The following is a 13834-nucleotide window of genomic DNA, read 5'->3' as shown; positions in this document are numbered from 1 at the left end:
TTGGTTGTTGAGGAAAAGTATATTTTTTTCAGTAAAAGATACTTATTCTGACCAGGAAAAAACATAGATGATAGATTAGATAGATAGAGATACAGACAGTAGCATAAGAAAGTAAATTACAACCTTAACATCTTAGATGTGCGTGATAATAGCAGAAGATTTCACACATTTTAAAAATGCTTTCAATCAAAGAAATAGCAAAGTCATAACTTGGAAAAATCATAATTCAAAATTGAGCTGATGTACTCAGCCTAACATGGTAAATTTACAGGAAAATTGCTTCAGATAAGAATGCAGTAAATTGTGTGTAGCAATGCCTGTTCATCTCTTTCAGAGTTCCCTGTTGGGATCCAAAGAATTAATTTGACATATCAGATAAAAAGCAGTAGAAAATGGAGACGTGCCTAGCAGTGTTACAGACTGTCAAGTTAATGTGATGAGTCGATGGTTAATGTACTGTCCCCACCACTTTTCCAAGGAATGGCACATAATGTTTAGTTCCTTTCATAGAGAAAGAATGTATAAAATGTAAGATGCAGCTCTTTTGCTAAGCTCTGCATTGATCACTGGAGAACTGTGTTTCAAACTGAGGGATCACTCCTGAGTTCCAAGTCATCATATCAAGCAGTCTGGCATGAAAGAAGAAATAACCACTCTGTGATCTGAGGTCTGACCAAAGGAATTAGAGAAAACTAGAAAATGGAACAAGTGATCTATTAAATCTAAAAGGCTATCCTGAAAGAGTTAAAAAAAATTTTTTTTTGATTAGCCCTAGAAGAGTTTGGGCTAATTGAATATAGGTAATACTGATGTAGGTTTTTTATATTCTTTAATATAAAGAAGATCTTTATAATCACCAGAGTTATCCACCCCACTCCAGTACTCTTGCCTGGAAAATCCCATGGACGGAGGAGCCCGGTAGGCTGCAGTCCATGGGGTTGTGAAGAGTCAGACACGACTGAGCAACTTCACTTTCACTTTTCACTTTCATGCATTGGAGAAGGAAATGGCAACCCACTCCAGTGTCCTTGCCTGGAGAATCCCAGGGACGGGGGAGCCTGGTGAGCTGCCATCTATGGGGTCGCACAAAGTCGGACACGACTAAAGTGACTCAGCAGCAGCAGCAGCAGCAGAGTTACCAATAATGAAGTAGAGTAGCAAAGTACTAGTGACCTAGTAACTGAAGATATTTGATCTTGAGAAACATTTGGAAGAAATATTGTTGGGCAGAGTTTCTCAAACTAATATGCATATGCATCCCCTGGGAATTTTGTTTAAACGAAGATTATGAAAATGTATGTGAAAGTAGAGGTTGGTTTTCCATTCCAAACAAGCGTCTATAACACCCATACTTCTAGTCCACTGCTCATACTTCTGGTAGCAAACTTGTAGAGCAATTAAATGAACATCTTTGTAGCTTGAAATAGGTGATCTAATTTTTTTTTTTTTTCGTCTTGAAACTTTACAGACATTGCTGAGCATGCTATAAACAAAGCTGCTTTCTTCTTAGGAATTCTCTCCTTTACCCTCACCAAAGCAGAAACTCTTTTAAGTCACTCAGGATAATCAATTACCTTGTCTGAAGAGGAAGTGTTTGTTAACAAATACAGTGTTTGTTAACATAAGTGCATTTCTGCTTTCTCTATTGACTTTATGACAAAAAGAAAGTTGTCTTTTTCTTATAACCTTTTAGTGATACTCTTTTAATTTTTGTTAGTCCTCCATTGTCTTCATTAATATTGTTGGAAATAAAACCTTTTACTGAGATATTTGCATTCTCTAATGCTGAAAGGCTATATGGATTTTGACAAATTGCATGTGACAGCTAAAACACTCAAATATTTCCAACATCCAAATCTTTAGTTGGGATTTTTTCCCCCTCTTTCATGGCCCAGATATAATAAAGACCAATTGAAGCTTTGGCCACTTGGCTATGATGGGCAATGACTTATATAAATCTTATAAACAAGACTATCAGAGCATAATCCCTTCATTTAAAAAAAGATTCTGTCAATTTAGTTTGACCATAATTAAATCTTTCAGTTCCCTCAAGAAGTGAGTGGTTGTTTTTCTTCTACATGATTGACTTTGGTTATTTAACTTCACATAAGGAACATCAAGAAATAAAAGAGTAGACACTTTAAAATAGTGTGCAAAACCTGTCATAGTATAGACGTAACAACCGACTATTCTTCCCTTCTCCATTCTAAGGCTTCAAACAATAGTTGGGAAAATATTATTGTTTCAACAGTATAGTTTTTGAATGTGAACGATACTATCCAAGCAAAGAATTCCAGTTATATTCAAAGAAAAAATCTGTACCATCCTTTCCAGAAAACTAAAAGGAGATATTCTAAACTAAATCTAAGAAAGGCTCTCATTCTGACAGAGGTTTCCAGACTGTCTACTAATCGCAAAACTACAAAGTGCATTAATTCGCTTCCCCTGAATTACAAACAAATCATGATAATCTGAAGTAAGGAACTGCCATGGGCAAGGAACTAAGCTTCAGCCTTTGTGTTTAGGCAAGTGGAAACCATTCTACTGCTTTTGGAATGATGAAAAGGATATTTGACTTGGGAGAATTCGGGTGACAGTTAAACTTGATTCACTTTGTAGGTGGAAAATAAAACCGTATTTCCTCTGGGTTCAGATGTCAATCGATGAAAATACAATCCTTATAAATAAATAGGGTTGCATTGTGTCATTTATTCTTTGCCTGCTTCAGAAGGAGACCGTCACAAAAGCATTGTGGAAGATCAATTGTGGAACAGGCTTGTGAATCAGAAGAACAGTGATTTTTCTGAAACAGACTCTGAATTGAAAGAAATTTAAGCATTTATGGCTTGGGAAATATTTCTCACAGAAACATGTGTGAAAAAGATATTTTGGAAAATAAACAAGACAGTCTTTCTACCATAAAGTATAAATATACTTATAAATTAAAGTATGTAATTATGTATTTATATATTATATAATGTATAAATTTATACACATATACCTATGTGTACACATAGGTGTATGTGATATGTACTACAATGTACATATATACCTACATATAAGCATCCAAATTTCTGGTCTGTTTATATGCATATATATACATGTACATGTCTATATTATATATATCATCATATCTGTTCATACACGTTTATATATATGTGTGTGTATGTGGCTGTAGCAGACATTTTAAGTTTTTAATGAAAAAATTTAAAAATCAGAATGTAACAGTCAGGCAAACACCAAGTACCATATATCACCAGAATTAACCGGGGAGGCACAATCTATGTTTTAGTTCTTTGTGCTGGAATCGGAGATAACAACAGTACACTGAAAAACCAGTTTTATTCCAAGGAGTCTGTACTTTAAAAGCAAAAAATATGTTATCTGGAAAATGTTTCAGATTCAGCATTAACTTGTAATTAATTGACTTGACTGAAGATAACATCCATAGTATAGTCTGCTTAATCTCTATTCCTACTGCTTAAAACCAACTAAAGAGGAGACTTTTTTTTTTACCATGAACCTTTGAACTCATCTTTTTTAAAATATAAATTTATTTATTTTAATTGGAGGTTAATTACTTTACAGTATTGTATTGGTTTTGCCATACATCAACATGAATCTGCCACAGGTATACACGTGTTCCCATCCTGAACCTCCGTCCCTCCTCCCTCTCTGTACCATCCCTCTGGGTCGTCTCAGTGCACCAGCCCCAAGCATCCTGTATCCTGCATTGAACCTGGACAGGCATTTGTTTCATATATGATATTATACATGTTTCAGTGCCATTCTGCCAAATCATCTCACCCTCACCCTCTCCCACAGAGTCCAAAAGACTGTTCTATACATCTGTGTCTCTTTTGCTTTCTTGCATACAGCGTAATCATTACCATCTTTCTAAATTCCATATATATACATCAGTATACTGTATTGGTGTGTTTCTTTCTGGCTTGCTTCACTCTGTATAATAGGCTCCAGTTTCATCCACCTCATTAGAACTGATTCAAATGTATTATTTTTACTGTCTGAGTAATACTCCATTGTGTATATGTACCACCACTTTCTTATCCATTCATCTCCTGATGGACATCCAGGTTGCTTCCATGTCCTGGCTATTATAGACAGTGCTGCGATGAGCATCAGGGTACATGTGTCTCTTTCAATTCTGGTTTCCTTGGTGTGTATGCCCAGCAGTGGGATTGCTGGGTCATAAGGCAGTTCTATTTCCAGTTTTTTAAGGAATTTCCACACTATTCTCAATAGGGGCTGTACTAGTTTGCATTCCCACCTAAAGTGTAAGAAGGTTCCCTTTTCTCCACACCCTCTCCAGCATTTATTGCTTGTAGACTTTTGGATCGCAGCCATTCTGACTGGCATAAAATGGTACCTCATTGTGGTTTTGATTTGGATTTCTCTGATAATGAGTGATGTTGAGCATCTTTTCATGTGTTTGTTAGCCATCTGTATGTCTTCTTTGGAGAAATGTCTATTTAGTTCCTTGGCCCATTTTTTGATTGGGTTGTTTATTTTTCTGGAATTGAGCTGCAGTAGTTGCTTGTATATTTTTGAGATTAGTTGTTTGTCAGTTACTTCATTTGCTATTATTTTCTCCTATTCTGAAGGCTGAGGAGACTATTATTAAAAGGGTGATATGGTAAAGAATCTACCTGCAATGTGGAAGACCTGGGTTTGATCCCTGGGTAGGGAAGATCCCCTGGAGGAGGGCATGGAAACCCAGTCTAATATTCTTGCTGGAGAATCCCATGAAAAGAGAAATCTGGCAGGTTATAGTCCATGGGGTCACAAAGAGTTGGACATGACTGAGTGACTAAGCACAGCACAGCACCCAGAAGGCAGGATGACTCACTTGGAACTATCCATAATGCTCAGGACTAATAGCAAATCTTCTTTTGACTCAGCCCTTGAGGACAGTTATACATTACTAGATTTGGCATTGGTACCAAATACAAGTCGATGATATACTGAAAACCTTCAAAAATAGGAGTTTTAGAAATTTCTATGGGATAAAAAATAGACTGATTCCAATTCCATATGACTCATTTCTGCTACTTTTTTATTCTCCTCCTAAAATATACAGAGTTGTCACAGAAGATTTCAGTGACATTAGAGTACATGGTTTGTTGACTATATAGGCTTTTGTGATTTTTATGCTGTCAGATCCATTTATTTTTCTTTTATGAGATTAGTGTCTCTTTGGAATACTCTCTTTGCCTCAAGGCTACACTGTTATATACATGATTTTATAAGACATTTTTAATTTTAGATATTTGATTAATACACAGTTTGCATTTTTTTGATGTAAGTAAAATAACTTAATTGGAATTGCATTGAATATAATTATCATTTATTACAGTTAATTCTCATTCATTATTCTCAGGCACAGAGTTTAAACTCTTTTTTCTGTCAACTCTCATTTTTAATTCTTATGATCTTTTTATGCATTTGGATTTAGTGTTTAGATTATCCGTGTTTTTAAGAAATTTATATTTTGGAAACTCTAGCTTTGGATAGGGTTTTTCTGTTTGTTTTATTTGATTGTTTTTTTCTTTCCAGCAATCGTTTCATCTCTCTCTGATAAAATCATCTTCAGCACATTGACTTTCTTCTATGTTCTAGACACCTTCCCTGCCCTAACCCTATTGCATTCAGCTGTGTTGCTTCTCTCAAAGACTCTAGCCCTCCCTTCGCTTAGTATTAGATATGTCATAGTGCACACAATCTTTAACCTAGGAATTTAAACTTTTAGAGATTAAATTAGTTTGGAAACTGAGGGATCAGCCCCATTGCACTTGTCACATCTTGAAGATGGTCTCATTAGTTATGTCCTTCTAGATTTCTGACCCTGTTCAAGTATCATATCTCTATGATGCCAGGATCTTCAACCCTTAATTAATAGGCTATCCTTACCTCATTTCCTTCCAAAGAAGCCCTTTACTTTTTCCAAGTAATTAGAGTCTCTCTTTTTCCTTTTTCTTGGCTGGAAACCAAATAATTCTCATAGACATGTAAGGTATAAGCTCTTATGGCTGATTTATGTTGCTGGAATGGCAGAAACCAACACAACATCATTAAGCAATTATCCTCCAAGGAAAAATAAATTTTGAAAAAAGGTATAAACTGTTTGTGGATTGGTGTTCATGCTCTTAGTTTTGTTTCAGCAGTGATTTTTTTTTTCCACATCAAGTGTGATAAGGATTCCTATTTATGCCCTAATAACTGTTTATATGTTTTTTCTTAATGACAGAAATCTGAACGTTTAGTCATATGCCTGCATATGTGTAGTCATATGACTGTTTGTCAATAGAATTCAGATATCACTAATATGTGCTATACAGAAGTATCCTTAAATGGAAGGTATCATGGGCTAAATTGCATCTCCCCAAAACTTACATTTCAAAATCTTAAGAACACAAATACAGCAAGTGTGTGTCCTTTTTTGTGACTTTTTAATTCCCGTTTGCCAAAATGTGAAAGCTATGACTAAAACTTGTATCATCCTCTTGAACCAAAAAGGTGGTAGCTACATATACAGGATATACAAGGAAGAGGAATGGTGGTAAATTGTGGATGATTACTGTAATGAGCAACAGAAACTTAAAAATCTCTTTGATTATGACAGATTTGTCACAGTATCCCTGGAACTGACATGATTGGTCAGCCTATTACAGTTTTACTTGAAAGTCCAAAGTCTGGTGAACACAAGTCTTGTTTCAAATGATCAGAGATTTCTGGATCCTGTACCAGTTTCCAAGCTTTTTTTTTTAATTTTTATTTTTTAAGTTTTGGACATTTTATTTTATTTTTTATTTTACTTATAATACTGTATTGGTTTTGCCATACATCAACATGAATCCGCCACGGGTGTACAGTTTCCAAGCTTGAATCAGTTTACAAAGTCATCCCTTTAGAAAGAAAGGGAAGATGGGTACCCTTGAGGAAGAAATGCTGTTCTGCCAAAAGGGTATTCTTAAATATTCCTGCTGGTCTTTCCCCAGTGAATCTTCATCATATATCAGGGTGGTTGTATATTGGGGAAGGACAAATAATGAGTTTTATGAGATTATTGACTGTTGACTTTGAACTAACACTAAACACTCAAGTAAAAAAGTGCCACCAACCAGTAGAGGGTGTTATGAAAGTCATGTGATTAATGGAGTTACCTTAGGACCATCACATGGTGGATGTAGAGGGACCCCAAACTCACACTATGGTTATTGTTTTCAATTCTAACGTGCATACTTGGAACAGATGTATGTAGCAATTAGCAGAAATCCCACTTTGGTTACCTGACCTATGGTAGAAGACATATGGAAGCTCCTAGATTTGTCTCTGACTACCAAAAGAGCAAAGCAAAAGAAGTGCTACTGTCCTAGAAAGACTGGGAGATTAATTTCACCATCAGTAATTTGAATTATGCAGTTTGGTGATTCCAATCACATTCCAGTTCCACTTGCTTATTCGCCAAAGACTAGTGGATCTAGGAGAAAGACAGTGGGTTATTGTAAACTCAATCGAGTGGTGACTTCAATTTCAACTGCTACTCCAGTGTAATTTCTTTGCTGGAGCAAATCAACACATCCTAGCACCTGATAGTCAAGTATTGATCTGGTAAATGCTTTTTTTTTCTCTGCTTGTTAGTAGGGACACCAGAGACAGCCTGCATAGTGCTAGCAGAGCCAATATCAAAGCTTCATTCTCTTACCCAGAGCTGTGTCAATTGTATCATAAAATAAACCACGGGGACATTGATCCCTTCTCAATTCCATATGACATGTGTATTCATTATATTGAAGATGTCATGCAGACTATAGTTGATGAGTCAGAAGTAACAACAAACTTAAATAACTTTGAAGTGAAGTGAAGTGAAGTGCCTCAGCCGTGTCCGACTCTTTGCGACACCATGGACTGTAGCCTACCAGGCTCCTCCGTCCCTGGGATTCTCCAAGTAGGAATACTGGAGTGGGTTCCCATTTCCTTCTCCAGGACATCTTCCCAACCCAGGGATCGAACCTGGGTCTCCCTTATTGCAGGCAGACGCTTTACCATCTGAGCCACCAGGGAAGTCAAATACCTTTAGAAGACATGTACTTAACAGTAAGAAATAAATATAGAGAGAGTCAATTGCCTTTCACATTCATAATGTTTCTAAATATGTGCATATACATATATATATAGTTTAGTTATACAATGGTATGTTTATTAATATATCATAGATATATCTCTTCTAAGGTAAAAGGCAGCACAATACTTAGTAAGCCTCTTTGAATTTTGGAGGACTATACATTCATGTTGGACATGGCATTCTAGCCCATTTCCCAAGAAACCCAAAAACCTGACACTTCTAAGTGGGACTCAAAGAAGGAAGCGTCTTGGTAATGGGTCTTGGCTAATGGGCAAGCTATTCTGCTTACATGGGCCATCATAGACTCTGGAGATGGTGATTTTTGAAGTCTGTATATGGAATAGGAATGCTGACCAGAGCCTCTTGTATGTCCCTATGTGGTGATCCTAGCACAGAGCTTTCGGATTTTAGAGCAATGCTATTCCATTCTCTATATATAACTGTTCTATGAAAAAGCAGTTTCTGATTCATATGGTCTTAGGAAAGGTGGAAAGCTTTCCTTGGTCTATTAAGTTATAATGTGACTTCCTTACCCAGGTAACCACATTGCCTAGGGTGCAATGTGAGGCATGCCCAGCAACCCTCCATCTAGTGGGAGTGCTATAGTTCTTATGAGGCTCAAGCAGATCCTAAATGCATTAGCAACTTGATTCATTTCTTTGACTGCTATATCTTCTTTTGTAATTGGTATCTACAGTGCCTATATTTCTTCCCTGTTTTCAGCTGTAGGTATTGCTTGCCTAACCTAAATTATTAATCATAGATGAGTGCTAACTATGTACATTACTTCCACAAAGCTTGTGAGAGAATCACAAAGGAAGCAAAAGGCACCCACTTTGCATTCAAAAGGAAATAGATAATTAAAACACGAATATATAGATGCATGCATTTTTCTTTACACAGAACTAGTGTTTCAAAGTAGTCAGTGTATTTATATTGTTGTATTTTCAGCAAAATACATAAAAAAGCAGTTGTCCCTTTTTGAACCATCTATCTGTCCCACCAACTTCTCAAATTTTCTAAGTCTATATTATTTAGTAAAGATGAGTGCAATACAAATCAAATCTTATTCTGTAGAAAGCACACATATGCCTACACACCTGTAAGGTACATGTCCAAGTATAACAGAGCTTGAAATACAGAATATTACCAATTATAGCTCAAGATATACAATCTTATCTGTAAAAGCACAAGCTGTTATTCTGTTCATTATGTGAAAATATGATAATTCATTTTGATCAAAATGTAACATTTGGATCAAGATGGAAAATCAGTAAATAAAGATAAGCAGTGTGTACCACCTTGAGGATGCATTTTCCATTAACCCAGCAGGTGGTACCTCCATCCCCCACATTTTGAATGAAAGATCAAGCTGTATGTACTGAGAAGTAACTTATATCCTGGACCATACCATCCACTTCTCACCCAAATATAAGCTTTCAGGCCCATTTTTCAGAGTTCCCAGCTCTAGTTATCATCAATGTAGCCAATATGATAATGTTGTCTTAGATAGAGGAGAGGGCTCAGGCATTTTCAGAGTAATCAAGGCTGGGTTACTAAGATTCTGGAGTACAGCCCAGGCATCAAAACATCAGACATATGCTGTAAAGTGATTCAGTGAAGGTATAGGTTTGATTATAATTTGGCATCAAAAATGTTGAGAGCAGAGATTGGAGTATTGTTATGGTATCATGGAAGTATGAGGACAAGAAAATTGGGGATCAGAATTTTGTAGTCACATAAATCTCCCAAATACATAAATTGTTTCTAAGTTGAGTACAAGAAGCTCAGATTACATTATGTAGTTTAAAGGCTTCAAAAGTATAGACTTCCTTTGGAGTAAAGAGAATGTTTAGGACTACTATCTAATGTTCTGCATTCAATACTTTCTCCTCATAAAATTAGCTCATTTCATCCAACCATCAATCCTTTAACTTAGATGCAGTTTTCATTATTCTCACTCCACCAGTAAGGAAATGAAGGCACAGAGAATCCATCTAACTTGCAAAGATTGCAAGTCTAATAAAGGTATGGAGTCTGGAAGCAAATGCAAAAATTCCACCTTCATAGTGTGTGTGCTTAATCACTCTGCTATTTCATGTTTAACTATGATTTCAGTGGTTAAGATCAATAATACTTTTGCCTTTTCTATTAGATAATACAAGGCTGACAAAAAGGTTCCTGTAAGGTGAATGAGTAATAAATGATGAAAAATAGAGCACTTAGAGGCAGAAGGGAGAGACAGATGGAATGGAAGTTCTTCCCCAAATCAGATGAAGAGAAAAATTTAAGGCTATGTGATTGACCCTGTTTCTTGATAGAGAAATATTATGATACCTCAGATATGCAGATGGCACCACTCTAATGATGTAAATTGAAGAAGAACTAGAGAGCCTCTTAATAAGGGTGAAAGACGAGAATGAAAAAGCTGGCTTAAAACTCAACATTCAAAAAACTAAGAGCATGGCATTCAGCCCTATCAACTCATGGCAAATAGAAGGGGGAAAAGTGAAAGCAGTGACAGATTTTAATTATCTTGGGCTCCATAATCACTGCGGATGGTGACTGCAGCCATGAAATTAAAAAATTCTTGGTCCTTGGAAGGAAAGCTATGGCAAACCTAGACAGCATATTAAAAGGCAGAGACATTACTTTGCAAGCAAAGGCCTGTGTAGTCAAAGCTATGGTTTTTGTAGTAATCATGTACGGATGTGAGAGTTAGACCAGAAACAAGGCTGAGCTGAAGAATTGATAGTTTTGAATTATGGTGCTGCAGAAAACTCTTGAGAGTCCCTTGGACAGCAAGAAGATCAAACCAGTCAGTCCTCAAGGAAGTCAATCCTGAATGTCCATCGGAAGGACTGATGCTAAAGCTGAAGCTCCAGTACTTTGGCCACCGGGTGCAAAGAGCTGACTAATTAGAAGAGACTCTGATGCTGGGAAAGATTGAAGACAAGAGGAAAAGGGGATTACAGAGAATGAGATAGTTGGATGGCATCACCAACTCAGTCGACAAGTCTGAGCAAACTCTAGGAAATACTGAAGGACAGTGAAGCCTGGTGTGCTACAGCCCATGGGTTCGCAAAGAGTCAGACACGACTTCAGTTCAGTTCAGTCGCTCAGTCGTGTCCGACTCTCTACGATCCCATGGACTGCAGCATGCCAGGTTTCCTTGTGCATCACCAACTCCCAGAGCTTACTCAAGCTCATGTCCATTGAGTTGGTGATGCCATCCAACCATCTCATCCTCTGTCATCCCCTTCTCCTCCTGCCTTCAGTCTTTCCCAGCATCAGGGTCTTTTCAAATGAGTCAGTTCTTCTCATCAGGTGGCTAAAGTATTGGAGTTTCAGCTTCAGCATCAGTCCTTCCATGGAATTCAGGACTGATTTCCTGAATTGACTGGTTGGATCGCCTTATAGTCCAAGACATGACTTAGTGACTAAACAATTAAGGTACCAGTATAGACTTTCCCTCCACACTGATCTGGGTTAAAGGCATATTTATGTTAAATAGTTTGATATCACAGATATCTAACAATTCTTTTAAAAATATTTTTTATTTTGTTAAAATACACATGACATAAACCTAATGACTCTTGTAAAACTGCTTTCTCATTTGAAAGATGAAATAGGTATCTACCTTGTTTAATTAAAAGCTAGATCAGATGTCTGGTAAATTCAGTGATCTCAATAAATGATCATATTTCTTTTTTCTATTTTTCAAAACTGTTTGAATGGATAGCACTATATAAACAAGTGTAACAAGCTGTCTCAACATAAACTCTTGTTTTTATCTACAGTCAAAGAAGATGCTAATACAGACATAAAGGAAAATACACAAAGATGTCACATGTCTTTCTAAACTCCACTGTTTTAAAGTACAGGGACTGGTGATGATGAACTGTTTACTTCAGCATCAATGTGGACTGCAAAGAAACATGTAACAGCCACTTTGGCTCAGGCAGTGATAGAAAGATAGTAGACTCAAAGCCTCTTTTTACACAGATGAGGACACTGAAATCTGTAAGGCTGAAAGAATCACCTGGTGTCTCATAGCTTGTTAGTGATGTAGGCAGGATTTGATTGGAATATCTGGGATGCATGTGGCGTGATTTTTTTTTTAAACTAAATACTCAAAGTATACACCAGATGATAACTCTCTGAAATAAAAGCTGTAGTAAAAAATATAGAGGGCTAACAAATATTTAAATACACTAAACATATAAATAAATATATAAAACAAAAAAACCCCAAAAAACAAACTTTTTCACTTGTTGGAATATTTTCAGTGGTGAATAAGCTATCTGATCCCCATGAATACTCCCTTTTTCATGTTTTTACATAATTATGGTCATTTTTATTCATAATGTACTTTATATGAACTATAATATTTTATATAGACATAATAGCAATAATAACAGCTATTTCTCAAAATAAAACCAAATATGCAAATAAGCGAAGACAATCTGCCTCCATATATTTACTCACAAAAAAAGAGAAATGGGGGGCGGGGACAAAGAGACATGGGGAGAGATAATTGTGAATTTTATAGGATTATTCACAGTTCCAAAAATATTCCATGCATTTCTCATGAGTCCTTTATACGTACACTCCATTGGTACTTGTACGTGTTTGAATAAGTGGTTAACAATGCAGTTTTCCTATTTGATCTATCATAAATGCTTGAAAGTTAATTCCTCTTTGTGTATTTCCTCACTCGTAATCCCCAATTAACACCTGAACTTCAGAGACTTTATCAATTAATCTTGGTTCCTTACTAGCTAGTGCCATGCTTGGAAACTACTAGATTGAAAAAATAATTCTAACTGAAAAGTACTTTATATAAGTTGAGCTACATATTGTCAATGAAATAATTTAGTTTGAGCATGAAATTAAGTATGTCAGTGTTTGTTCCATTGATAGTCAATTTTATTATTATGACTAAATTGATACAAAAGTTCTTATAACTCTAAAACAGAATTATCATGAGCTATGAATTATTACTGAAGAATTAGATTCAAACATATGATTAGTTTCAAAATAGCAGTACCAAAAGAAACGGATTAATTAAGTGTGCAATTCACTACAAACTCATTGATATAGATGCACACACACACATAATATTTATAATTATATGTATGTGTATGTAATTACATAAAATGACAAAATTATCTAAAAATGCACATATATCTTTAATTTACATTGCCTCCCTTATCTAGAAAACATTTGTACCCACATAAATTACCTGAAACAGATGTCAAATCCAGAAGGAAAAAAAAAAAATGTCTTCTGAAGAGTTATGAGGGCTCTACACTAAAATCCATGCCCTTTACTTACAGAAGAATTTATTAAGATACTTCAGGTAAAACCTTTTTAGCCTTTTTGTAGAAATAAGTCTAAAATATAGGGCCAATTGTTTTCTAAGTCCAGGGAAGATTAAAGTGCAGGCAGTTATACTGTTGACGGCAAGAAGTGAAAATTGACTGTGGCAGACAAACAGAACCTCGGGAGTTCCCTGGTGGTCTCGTGGTTAGAATGTGGTCCTTCATTGCCATCCATGGCTGGGGTTCAGTCCTTGGTCTGGGAACTGAGATCCTACAAGTAACAACAACAAAAAAAAAAACCCCAAACAACTGAACAGACCTAATGTGGGAGAAATATAAAGAGACATACATAGAGCAGTGACAGTGA

Source organism: Capricornis sumatraensis, chromosome 8, assembly GCF_032405125.1.
Source record: "Capricornis sumatraensis isolate serow.1 chromosome 8, serow.2, whole genome shotgun sequence".
Taxonomy (NCBI): Eukaryota; Metazoa; Chordata; class Mammalia; order Artiodactyla; family Bovidae; genus Capricornis; species Capricornis sumatraensis.
Note: the sequence above shows the minus strand (reverse complement) of the source record.